Here is a 13,201-nt window from a genome sequence, read left to right on the forward strand (position 1 = left end):
GGAATGTGGGCTCTCCAGTAATTAATGGTCTTAAACTAGATGTTGTAGATTTTGAAGGTAAGATTGAAAATAAAGGTTAATATTTTAATATTGTAATAGCCGTAGTGGGTACTAAGCAGTTAGATATGAAACAGGGAACGGTAAGAAAATCATTCTGTGTCACCCAATTTAAAGGTAAGGGCATGACATTCATTCCGAATAAGTTATGGTGCCACTTTACTTGGTTGCTATCAGACCCATCATTGAGTACAATGCTCCCTCTGCATGCATCTGACCAGGCATATGCAAAAGTTGGAATACTCACAAAGGTTCCTCATCAAGAAAATTAGGGGCATAAAAATATTGTCCTATACAGGTCACCTTAAAGCTCTCTCCCTGTATTCACTCTCCTACAGGTAAATGAGAGGTCTTCTATTCCTGGCATATAAGGCATACTCAGATCCAGCCCTGATGGACTTTTGCACATCTGTAAAATGAACAGCACCAGAAAACACTAGATATAAGGATTTAAATGTTGCTTGTGACATAAATAGTTAGTGATAGAGATATGTGCCTGAAATGATCCCCATGCACTGAGATAGGCTCCCCATCCATATGAAGCACAGTATATCCCTAACCTATTCAAACATAACCTTGATCATTGGATGAGACATTGGAAATTCACCTCTGGTCTGACCCCCATGTCTCTGATAGACAGAGGTTGACGGTAAATATATCCTAACATAGTCCCCACCCCCACAAAAACTTGTATCAACTTCTTAACTAATATATCCCTCCAAAATGAAGCCCATATTAGACAGGGACACAATTGGGTTGGGTTGTATAGCTAAGCTTATAAAGGCCCTGGTGGTCATTTACAAAGTATATACCTATGAAAATATGAACCTATTTTACACAGAGTTTATTGAAAATACTGGTAGTTTAGAGGGGTTGGAATATAAATGGTACCTATAAGAATTTTGGAGTGTCCGCCTAACTTAATTTGAAGGATAAACCAGTACAGATTTTTGTTAGAGGATGCATTACTACTTGTTATGAGTGCTGGTGAAAAGATGGAATTATTTCTTGCTAAAACCACTGCCCTACATCTCCATATAGATCCATATCAGATCCACGACAGAACACTTACTCGATGACCAAATCACCAAGACCACATAGTTTCATAGTATAGTACTAGGCTATCTGCCCTGGGGCATTTGTAAGCCTCTGGGTTATGAATCTATCCCTCCAGCATGTCCATTCACTACTGTGCCGAGGTTTAAGTCTTTAGCTCTCGACATGGCCCTTATCGTCAGGCAGAGATCTCTTGGTGGTGAGGTACTTTTGGTCTCTCCAGCTGTTTTAAAATGCCGGTGAGGTACATACCAAATGGGAGAATGTTTTCACACTTTTGGCAAGTGGGTATCAAATCTAAACCACTTTGGCGTGGGTATCAAATGAGAGCAGTGGGTTGCTGTCTATGCATAATTTGTGGGGTACTTTGTTTTCCCAAAGGGTGAGGCCTTTTGTGTGATGTGTGTCTGCTGGTGTATCGACTATGGCGCCTGTTTGCAACACCACTTTGACTGGCTTTGAGTCTGACATTGCATCTGCCCTTACAAGCCGAACTGGGTGGGGTCAAGTGTCTGTAGGTCCCCTATGTGTCTCTTTATGAGTTCCATAATGATTCTTTCCATAGCTTTGCAGACCAGGCTGGTTCAGGGTCTGTAGAGGCACCCCCTTGGGAGTGGGACCACACCTGTGCTGCTGCCGCCAGTGTTCAGGTATATCCCGAAGTAAGGCTAAGGTTAAATAGCATTTTTAAGTGTGGGTTGCTCCTCTTGGAGTTCACAGGTTTCTAACATAGCTGAAGAAGGCTTTGTGGTTATCTTGCTAATGTTGATCAGAGATGTCTTCCCTTCATGGGATTTTGCTCTGACAGCTTCCTTCTTTTGTTATACAATTTGTTTATGGCCGATGTCCACCAGACAGGATGCTTACCTTTGGTGGAGAGGGACTTGGATTTATTTGGGATTGCATGATCCATGCATTCTTGGAGATGTCCATAGAAAGCATTTGTGAAGGATATGTGGTATCCACTGGCACAGTGGGCTTAAAGGATATCATCTCAGTCTTAAGAAGAGTGAAGTCTGCTTTTGAGAAGTTTTTCACTGTGGTCTTTGTGCTGGGGTGGAGGTGGGATATGTATATCCAGGGTGATTAGTTTGTGGTCAGATCTCACTAGTGAGATGTTTGTGATGATCTGGTCTAGTATATTATCTCCAGGAACCTTTGGGCTAGGTATTAGGGCTAGAATAATGTACTCAATCAATGTTTGGGTAGTTGAAGTCTCCCAGTATGATGGTATTTCATCTTGAGATTTAGACTTCGGTATAAGCCATCCCTTGAAAGCAGCGTGCTTGTCCAACATGTCATCCCAGGCAGACAGAGGAGGGTGCGTCTCAGGTCATTCACACCAGCATGGACAGGAGTGACTTGAGTGCGTGTGTTATGTGGCGGATCTGTGGAAAGGAATGTATTCCCATTTCTGCAATAAAATAAAAAAAAACAAAACAAAAAGAAACATGTATAGCAGGGGTGCAGCCCCCCTGCACCCCCTTACTTAAATATACCAACTCTGAGATTGCACCACACTGCGGAAATGGGAATACATCCCATTCCACACTACTTACACTTACCATTGTCGGAGATCTGCTCTGTCGGTGATGTGGTCTCGGTGATCTGGTTGTCGGGTAAGTATTCTTTCGTGGACATAGGTTCCCATATATATATATATATATGTATATATATATATATATATATATATATATATATATATATAAATAATACTCATGCTGAATCCTTGAGCCGTATTTATATTAAAGCTATTGTTTTAGTCTTATATTGAGCATCCCTAAAGCTCTATTGTGGCCATAATGAAAAGATAAAGATATTTATGTTTTCTCTTTTGCCAGAAATCCATGGATTAAGAGGACATCTAATCATTGTTTATAGTTTCTTTTTGCTTTGTTAAAGTGCATGTAGTTACTTATCAAATACAATGAATGCTTTATGAATGAACTTTGCAAATCAGTTGTCTTCACTAAATTTAAAGCTAAGGTTTCTACAGAGATTTTTAAAGGTTGGCTAAATAATATTTCTAAAAAAACTAAGGATGAGTCTTAAAAATTAACTATATTTTTTCAGAGATCTCAATCATTATAAAGCAAGAAACAATAATACTATGGTACATAGGTTTATAGGTCCTTACTTTGCTTATGGCCAGAGGAGACTAACAGTGTTCCTCATTAAGCAGAATTTTCCAGTTTATCTATTGATCAGTCAACCAATTTTAGTCATGTCCCAGGCACAGACAGGTGCACAGTATAACATATTTTACCTCCTCAAAAACAGATATTAAGACATTTCAAGCAATTCAGAATGCAGATTTCTGAGGCCGTGGTGGTGCAGTGGTTAGCATTGTCGCCTCACAGCAAGAGGTTCTCCAGTTCGATTCTCGGCTGGAGCGCCTTCTGTGCAGAGTCTGCATGTCCTCCCCATGGTGGAATGAATTTAAAGACATGCAGATAGGTGTGTGGGTGTGCCCTCCTTGAATGTTGGCCGCCAAGCTGGCAACTCAAAACTGTAAAAATTCACTGCCAATCATTAGTGAACCGGAGTTCTGCTGTGGCGACCCCTTCTTACTGGGAAAAGCCGAAAGGCAGTTTAGTATGCAGATTTCTAGGCAATGAGTTACAATTGGTTTAGCTCTTAATGCAAGTCAGTATAGACACATTTCAGAGAAAATATACAGACCTTAAAATATGATATTGTTTAACAATGTGCTGATAATACAAGTCATTGTACAATGTGTAGATTTAACTGGCATGCCCGAAGCATGTGCATTTCAATTCATTTTGCAGGAATTCTTTCAATTTTTTTTTTTTTAGTTTTTGTTTTTTGTTTACTTTTTCCAGGGTTGGAGTATTTTTTACCACATCTGGCAGATTATTCCACAGAGATGGTCCCTACCTGGTGAAAGCTTTCTTTACCTTTGACTTACCTGAACTTAGGTCTGGCTAGTAACAGAGTATACTTTTAGGCTTTTCTGAAAATACAATTGTCATTTTAGGGGAAGTTTTCTCTTCATAGGGGGCAGTAACCAATGTGAATTATCTTGAATGGAACCCAGAAATAGAGTAGCTTTGTATGTGATTGATAGCCAGTTAAAGTCACAAAGATTGCCACAATGATGTATTCTTTGATTAGCAAGTAAAACAGTTCTGCATATTTTGGTTTCTATTGCTTGAAGTTTTTGAGTAACATTGGCTGAGCTGATGATATTACAGGTGGAACATATTCCAGTTTAGAGATGAGGGAATTTTTGGTAATGGCTGAACAGGCAGCAGGGCAGGGGAGACATGAGATTCTGTGGCACATTTTAAGCTGTGTAACTATTTTGGATGTAATGTTTTCATTATATGTAGAGAAATTAAGACAGTGGTCTAGAGTAATTCCTAGATATTTATGTTCTGACACATTAATGATGATGTTTCCTTCCATGTCTTTAAGGAGATTGGGGGGGGGGGCACGCTATCCAATTTTTTGCTGGTAGAAAAGGTAATTACACTGATGTTTGACATTCATTAGGAGTTTACATATGCCTGGTGAAACTTTGTGATTACCCATCTAGTCATTCAGACTGGTTTTAAAGGTTGCTAGGTAAGTCCGCTGCTTGATAGGCTAAATGTGGGAGATACACAGGGTTAGGTATCAGACATTCCATCTTTCATTGCTGTTTAGATCTCTAGAACAGGCATTTGCTTTACTACATGATTTATTAAAGTGTTTAAATAGTGCTTGGTTATTCACAGCACAGTAAAGCTAAGCAGGGATCACCCATCAGCACTCTTGAGTGACCATGAGTGGAGGGTCAGAACATTTAGTCTATCTGAGTAGCTAAGAGCACTAAAACCCGAGATATTTTGATAATGAAATGTTGAAGTCTCACAAGCTGGTTTAGGGGTTTGGTGAGGTATATGTTAAAGTTGCATCATATTCAATCACAGGCATAATAAGGGATGAAGAAAATGGGGCTGCAGCTTCTCTGGGCACTGAGGAGATATCACAAAAGAGAAGCTGTGTATAGCAAAAGGATTTCCTAACCATCAGACAGATGGGGTGGTGAAAGCAGAATTTGTTATCATCTATCATCGTGCATATCCAAGTCTCTAATGTCTCAAATCTAAGGGGAATGTTTTCTATTTGGTAAACAGTAGTGATGCTAGATTTACAAAAAGAAAACTATGCTGCTTTACTTGGTGTTAAGGTCTTATGATTAATACACCAAATATTTGTTTAGACCAGCCCTTGCTGAAGAACTGGAGTATCAGAATGGGGTTTGATATCTGCCCCATTTGCAATATCAGCAAGTGTTGTTAGCCATAGTTATTTCATTTTGGCTTTCACATCATTGAAAAATATACTGGAAAGATGATGACTGAAAGCAGAGCCACGTGGGACACCATTAATGCCATTTTTTCGTGTAAAGCAAATACTCCTGACCTTGGTATGGTTTCTGTCAACAACCAATTACCAATCTAGTGAATGATGAATGGTTAATGTTGCGTTGGGAGGATTTGTCAATAATAGGGGTAGTGTCAAAGGCCTTGGAAAGGTCCAGACAAGTGATATGGGGTCTATATTGATTAATTGAAAAGTGAATTCACTGAATGGTATTTACATCAAAAATACCATTCAGCGAATTCACACTTGTGGGGTGCTGCACCCCCCCTGCTAATTATATATTCCAATTCCAAGATCACACTACAGTGAGGAAAGGGCAAATTTTCCGATCTTCACTGTACTGCAATCTCACTATTAACAGTTTGCTGAACTGTATGTTTCAATGTAAATACCGTTCGGTGAATTCGCTTTTCGATTATTCAATATAGACCCCTGATATGGACTGTATGTTCCTCATACATGGCTTCAGTTACCCTTTAAGAGAACTCAACCAGAACTGAGATATTGTGGATGCTTTGAAGTGCCCTCTAATCAAATTAATACAGCTTACTGAGAGTACCACTTATAAAACAGCAGCCATTTTTAAAGCAATGTCTGTTAAGGGGGTGGGTGCTTCCCATTTTAGTGGTAATGCCGCAGTACAGCTGTCAGTCAGGTGCAGGCCTCATCAGTCAACTTCAGATGAAAGGGTAGAGGACTATTCAGCAGAAGACAATATTTGACAGGTATGAACTATCCACAGATGGATGTAGAAATTGGAGACTGGAGATTTCCAAGACCAAGGCAACATCAGTAATTGGGGAGTTGTAATCTGATGAATCAGACAAATTCAACTATGTTTGGATGAGAATAGCAGAGGTTTACTATAATTGTGTTTACTCAATATGCAATTATTCAACCACAAAACATTTAAAGCCTTGCCAGGTTGCTATGCCAAAGAACAAAGACTCCTAAGGTCACAAAATACAAAGACAATTGCCCCCAGAACTAACAATCTGAGGGAAAGCCCTAACGCCCCCTTACCTAACTATATAAACACACATACAGATATATATCAGTTACTCAGACTTTTTTTATGTTGAAGTACAATTTGCTGAACTTTTCAGTTGATTCACACTTTTAAAATGTTACAATTGGTGTGAGTCAGTTTTTACTCCTTTCCCTACTGCTGTGTGATCAAAGAGCTGGTAATTAATTAACAGGGAATATGAAGAGAGCCTAAAAAATACTTTTTTGTTTATCTTTATCTAGTTTTGACTGATCTGCATTTGGTATAGTTGCATCAATGGTGTGATTTTTTTTAGCAGACACATATTTTTATATATATATATATATATATATATATATATATATATATATTTTTGTTTGTTTGTGTCTTTCGGCTTTTCCTGGTTAGGGGTCGCCACAGTGGAATTCCAGTCTGCTAATGATTGGCAGTAGATTTTTACATGCCGAGTTGCCGGCCCTGACGCACAACCTTCATCGAAGGTACGCCCATTCATGCATATCTCCACACAGAAGACGCTCTAGCTGAGAATCGAACAGGACAACGTCTTACTGTGAGGCGACCACGCTACCGCAGCACCACCACCGCAGTCTCTCTCTCTCTCTCTCTATATATATATATATATATATATATATATATATATATATATATCTATATAGTGTATGTATATGCATATATATATATATATATATATATATATATATATATATATATATATGTGTGTGTGTGTGTGTGTGTCTGTGTATGTATATATCTATAGCTATATATATATATATATATATATATATATATATATATATATATATATATATATAAATATATGTTTGTGTATGTATATGTGTGTATATAAAGTGAGCTTTCAGTGAATTGTGCTCAGGCAACTGATTTTCAATTAAATGAGTTTCAGTGAAGTGCATTTTCAGTGAAACAAAGTAGACCTATATATATATATATATATATATATATATATATATATATATATAAATCTACTTTTAAATGTTGAATTGCCAAAATCTCGGACATCATAATACTGAGACTAGAATGCCAAAACAGCTATATCCCAAGACCTGAAAACATCGAGTCCCATAATATCGAAATACAAAATGCAAAGCTACACTTCCTAACCTCCACCAGATAAACACAGAACAAAAAATAAAAACAAGCAACTTTAAACTTTTCTGCACTGAAGCAGGGGGGCAAGCCATCTTGCTCCCCCCACACCCCCCTGCTACTTAAATATATCAACAATGAGATCACACTACACAGAAGAAAATATACCATTCCATACTGTATGTTTGCATGTCTAACTTGCAAAAAATTCTCCTTAACCTTCTTTTAGTGAGACTAGTTTACTATTGTCAGACTTTACATTCAGATGCGTCTCTCTGATACTTGCTTGCAACATGACGTCAGCCAAGTTTTCTTATTATTATTTAATGTAGCACAATGTACAACATCTTAAAGCCACAGTATCCTATTTAAATATCATCATCAGTGTTTAACTAGCTGATTTAATATTTTAACATTCTGGATTATGACATTTCAGCATAACAAACTTTTGGCATTTTGGTCTCGGTATTATGACAGTTGAGAGTTTGGCAATTCATCTTTAAAAGCAGATCCATATCTATCTATCTATCTATCTATCTATCTATCTATCTATCTATCTCTCTCTCTCTCTATATATATATATATATATATATATATATATATATATATATATATGTGTGTATATATGTATATATGTGTGTATATATATATATATATATATATATATATATATATATATATATATATATATATATATATATAGATTCACTTTATACTCTGGGAATAATATTGAATTTCAGTATTTTGAGACTATAAAGTTGAATCTTCAAAATAATGAAAGTGCATAACCGCAAATCCAGATATGTCGAATTCGCGGTTATGGTTTTACGGTACGTGACGTGGAATGTATTGTGTGGATGGTGCCTGGTTTAGTGTGTGGATTTAGGTGGAACTTAAGGTAAGTGAGTATTTTTTAAGGGTTTTGGGTAGGTGTTTGAGTGTATATGAGTGGGTTTGTAAGTTTTATGTGTGGGTTAGGGTAGGCAGGTAAAAGTGTTTAAGTGCTGGAAGTGGTGGTGTTTGTATATGTGTGACTGTAGAATATCTGGTTGTGAGTTTACTGTCTTTGTCTGTTTGGTGCGATCTCGGAGTTAGTATATATAAGTAGCAGGGGTGTGGGGGAGCACCCCCCACATGGGGAGGTGCAGGGGGGCTTGCACCCCTGCTTATTTGTAGTGTAGGTTTGTTAATTTGTGTGTTATGTTTGTGTGTGTGTGTTTTTTTTTTTTGTAGTGTGGTGTATGTGTAAGTATGGTGTATGGTGTGTTTAGCTTCGCTATTTTTACTCTCGCGGTTTTGGGCTTTGGTATTTTGAAGATTTGACTTTATTGCTCGAAATACTGAAATTCGATATTTCAGTATTTCGAGATTATAAAGTGAATCCATATATATGTGTGTGTGTGTATATATATATATATATATATATATATATATATATATATGTGTGTATATATACATATATATATATATATATATATATATATATATATATATATATATATATATATATATATGTGTATATATATATATATATATATATATATATATATATATGGGTCTATGTCAGGCGATCAAGTTTTCAGAAAATTGAAATTCATACGGTCAAGACCATATGATTGAGTTTCCGAAAACTCGAACATCAAAAAAAAACCCCAAAAAATCTACTTTCTTTTACATTTTTGCAGAGGGGCAAGCCCTTGCAAATTATATATATCATCTCCGAGATTGCACTACAGTGAGGAAAAAGGTAAATTTGCTGATCTGCACTGTACCTCAATATCCATTCAAAAGCTTCGAGTTTTCAAAAACTTTACTTATGGTCTTCAACAAAAGAATTTTGAATTTCTGAACACTCGATCAACTGATAGGGAAACACACACACACACACACATATATATATATATATATATATATATATATATATGTGTATGTGTGTGTGTGTATGTGTGTATATGTGTGTATGCATGTAATATATGTACAAGTATATTAAAAACACAGCAATCTTGTCCTTACCTTCTCACTCTTCTGTGAGTCTAATTGCCATTACATGATGCCTGTGACCTTCCAGAGAAGATGTTCTAAATGTTGACCAGCTGTCCAGTATCAAATAATAGATTTTTTCAAACAGAAGTCCTGCTTATGCAATTTCAGGAGTTTTAACTTGTCCTCTCTAGCTTTACTGAGCAGGGATTTAGATTTGTTAAGGAAGGGCTTTCCATTTGTGCTGTTAAAACAGAGTAATGATCATGGACGCTCTTACATTTCTTTGTCCATTCAACTCCAAGCTCAAGTTTGCTTTTTTGCTTACTGAAGGTTAGTCAAATTCTTCCTTTGGAGCTAAAGGAGCAAGGTTCAGCAATTAAAAACTACCCTTCCACAATACTTCTGAAGTTTTCAGAAATACTTGTGACAGGGAGACTTGCATGTTATATCCAAGACTTGCAAAAAAGGGTTATAATGTGAATCTTAATGACAAGTCCATATTGCTGAGTTTGAATAAAGACCCACATACAAAATGATAGCCAGTTAGGGGTTGGGAGGAGCTGTTAGTCATTACGAATGTACAGATACTGAAAATGACAAAATGCTGCACTTGTTAACAGGTACTGAAATTTACACATGAATATGGCTGTGACCGAATGTGGATGCAAACTGATAATTTTACTGATGAAAGCTTTAGTAGTCTAAGACTCACATCTGAGACAGCAATGTGCCTAAGTGTTGCTGATCCTCATTTGAGTGTAAATGTTAGAATTGCCAAGTGATATAAGAATGCTGAGCAGCCCCCCAGTTATGGTATATCATTCCATGTGGAGACTCAAACATCACTTTTGCTGATAAAACACATTTTAAAAAGGGGATGTTAGGAACATTAGGTTACTCATTTTTGCATTCTGTGACTGTGTAGCCATATGTAAAGTAATTATAGTCGCATCTAATGATCTTTGTCAGTGCTGACATTCATAGTTTATACACTATGATGTTTTATGCAGTACTCGTGTATAGAAGACATGTTGACAAATGTTGAGACTGCATTCATTTCTGAATGTTTAGAACTGAGTTTGGAGTGCAGTTACTTTGCGTTCAGAAGTATTTTCAGCAAACTTAGGACACAGCAATGGAGGCAACAAAGGTACTCAGCAATGTCAACATTATCGTTGCTAAATGAGTAGAGAGCTGTTCAAACATTAAATATTTCTTAAATTACACTGATGATGTGTTATCTCTAAGGTTAGGTTCTGAAATGACATGCACCTTCATTTCTTACCTTAATGGTACGATCTATTTTATTCCAACTGAAGGTCACAACAAGTAAGATGCATGCAGTACTTCCTGATTTAATTATAGAAAATATCCTTCCATAAATCAGCAGGTACTGGAAAGCCAAGAAAGATGTTGCTAGTAATGCTTATCATGATTATCACAGCATGCATCTGGAATATCTTAAAAATAAAATTGTCAAGAGTCTCATTGTCCATACAAGTAGACTCACTAGCTGTGATAGTATGTTTAATGAGGAGCTAGTAAATTTGGAGGCCAGGCTTTAATCCTGGAGTACCCTGGAAAAATAAATTGAGAGGGTAATAAATTATGCTAACACTAATAGAGGGGACAACTATAAGCCCGTTCATCTGGCAGATGTACTAACAAAATAATGATTCCTACAGTAGATACATTTGGATAGGATTTTGATCTAGAGTTTAAATATACTGGAGATTAGAGAATTTATCACAAATAACTAATGCATTTTACTTGGTTAGTAGGTTGGGTATGCTTCTCTTTTAATTAATAAGAAAAATCACAACTTAAAAAAATAATCAAAATAAAGTAGAAGCACAAGTCCTGCAATATGTCAGTAGACAGAAAATAAACTTATGTTTGCAGTAAATGCAGGCAGGATACAATTATTTCCAATTAACTTTTTCTTTCTGTGAAGACACATACAGAAGTTACAAGTCTTACAAATGCTTCTATTATTTGTCATAGAATTTTCTTTATGTGGTAGGTAGAGAGGCCTTCTACGTGGGATGTACTACCCGAAGGCTGAATAATACATCTATGAACATATTTCTGCAATTCAAAAGAAAAAAAATCTAATAAAACCTTTGTGACTTATGCTAATTTAAAAAAAAAACTCATTAATTTTACAGAACCTGATAGATGTGATACTCATTTAGAGAGTTCAGTGGACTTTACCGAATACATTAACAGATGTCTCTGAAGCAGAATTTTTTTCTGGGTGTGAATGATCATTTAAATTTTAAAAGTATACTATCAAGAAGACTGGTAAAACATTGAGATGGTAGATGCCCCCTCCCCCCTTTGGTGTCCAAGGTGTGTATTGTTTTTATTCTAATGATGTTTTCAATTATAAGGAAATGAATGCATTTGCACTTGTATTTTATTTCCATGACTACTATTTGTCCGTGAGTACTTTTATTGAGAAGTGTTAACTATGCTTATATACATGGTTGTCTAGTCTGAGGAAGTCTAAAACACTTCTATCTTGGGCAATCATATCACTAATCACTAAATATTCTAAAGCACAGGAAAGTATGGAATATATATCAGTACCAAACTGCAATGTATAAGAAATACAATCACACACACACACACACACACACATATATATATATATATATATATATATATATATATATATATATATGGATTCCTATTACAAGAATGAAAGTTCACTACTTCGAACTTGTAACAGGAAGCCTGACTTCTGCGAAAGTTGACTTTAATGAAAGTGAACTTTTGCGTAAGTACACTTCACCAAAAACATTGCAGCACAGTGGAGGACATAAAAAACAAGCTATGTCCTCCACTATGGTGTGATAGTCATGGACCTTAGGGTTAGGGCATGGGTTAGGGTAAGGGGATAGTTAGTAAAGCTATCCCCTTACCCTAACCCATGCCCTAACCCTAAGGTTCATGACTATCGCACTTAGTGGAGGACACTGCTATGTCCTTCACTGTGCTGCAGTCATCACGGATCTTAGGGTTAGGGCATGGGTCATGGTAACCCTAAGGTCTGTGAGTACTGCACAGAAGTTCAGTACAACACCCGTTTGTTGTACTGAAATTCATGTAAGTGCACTTCTGATTAAGTGCACTTTCGCTGCAGTGAGCATTCCATGCACTATTTCAAATTAGTGAAAATTCGATCTAGTGTATGGAACCCATATATATAGATATATATAGATATATATATATATATATATATATATATATATATATGTACACATTATAGATATGTAGCATGAGGCAATGGCAGTAACAATCTGCAGGATATGCTGTGCTTCTCTAAGTAATTAATCCTATTTTTCTGATATTTGTTGAACCAACTTGGAATAAATCAGTCCCTTTTATATGTGCATTATTAGAGAAAGCTGAGAATATGCCAAATTCATAGGGGAATCCAATAAAATGAAAGAAAAAGAATGAAAGTAATTTGGGGGATGATGGTTTGAACCACTGAAATATGGGACCACTTTAGTGAAAGAGTAAAAATGTTGAAAATATATTCTTGAATACAAAGGATTGAAAGGAGAGCAAATATGTACACATAGCACA

General features: G+C 36.3%; 1 protein-coding gene across 1 annotated transcript in view; it reads right to left on the reverse strand.

The window, feature by feature from the left end:
- Window positions 1-13,201, reverse strand: part of BSN (bassoon presynaptic cytomatrix protein) — a 2,988,702-nt gene that overhangs the window by 359,846 nt on the left and 2,615,655 nt on the right. The gene's annotated exons all lie outside the window — the stretch shown is intronic.

The sequence above is a fragment of the Protopterus annectens genome, chromosome 7.part0 (genome assembly GCF_019279795.1).
Source record: "Protopterus annectens isolate FY-2018-M chromosome 7.part0, PAN1.0, whole genome shotgun sequence".
NCBI lineage: Eukaryota > Metazoa > Chordata > Ceratodontiformes > Protopteridae > Protopterus > Protopterus annectens.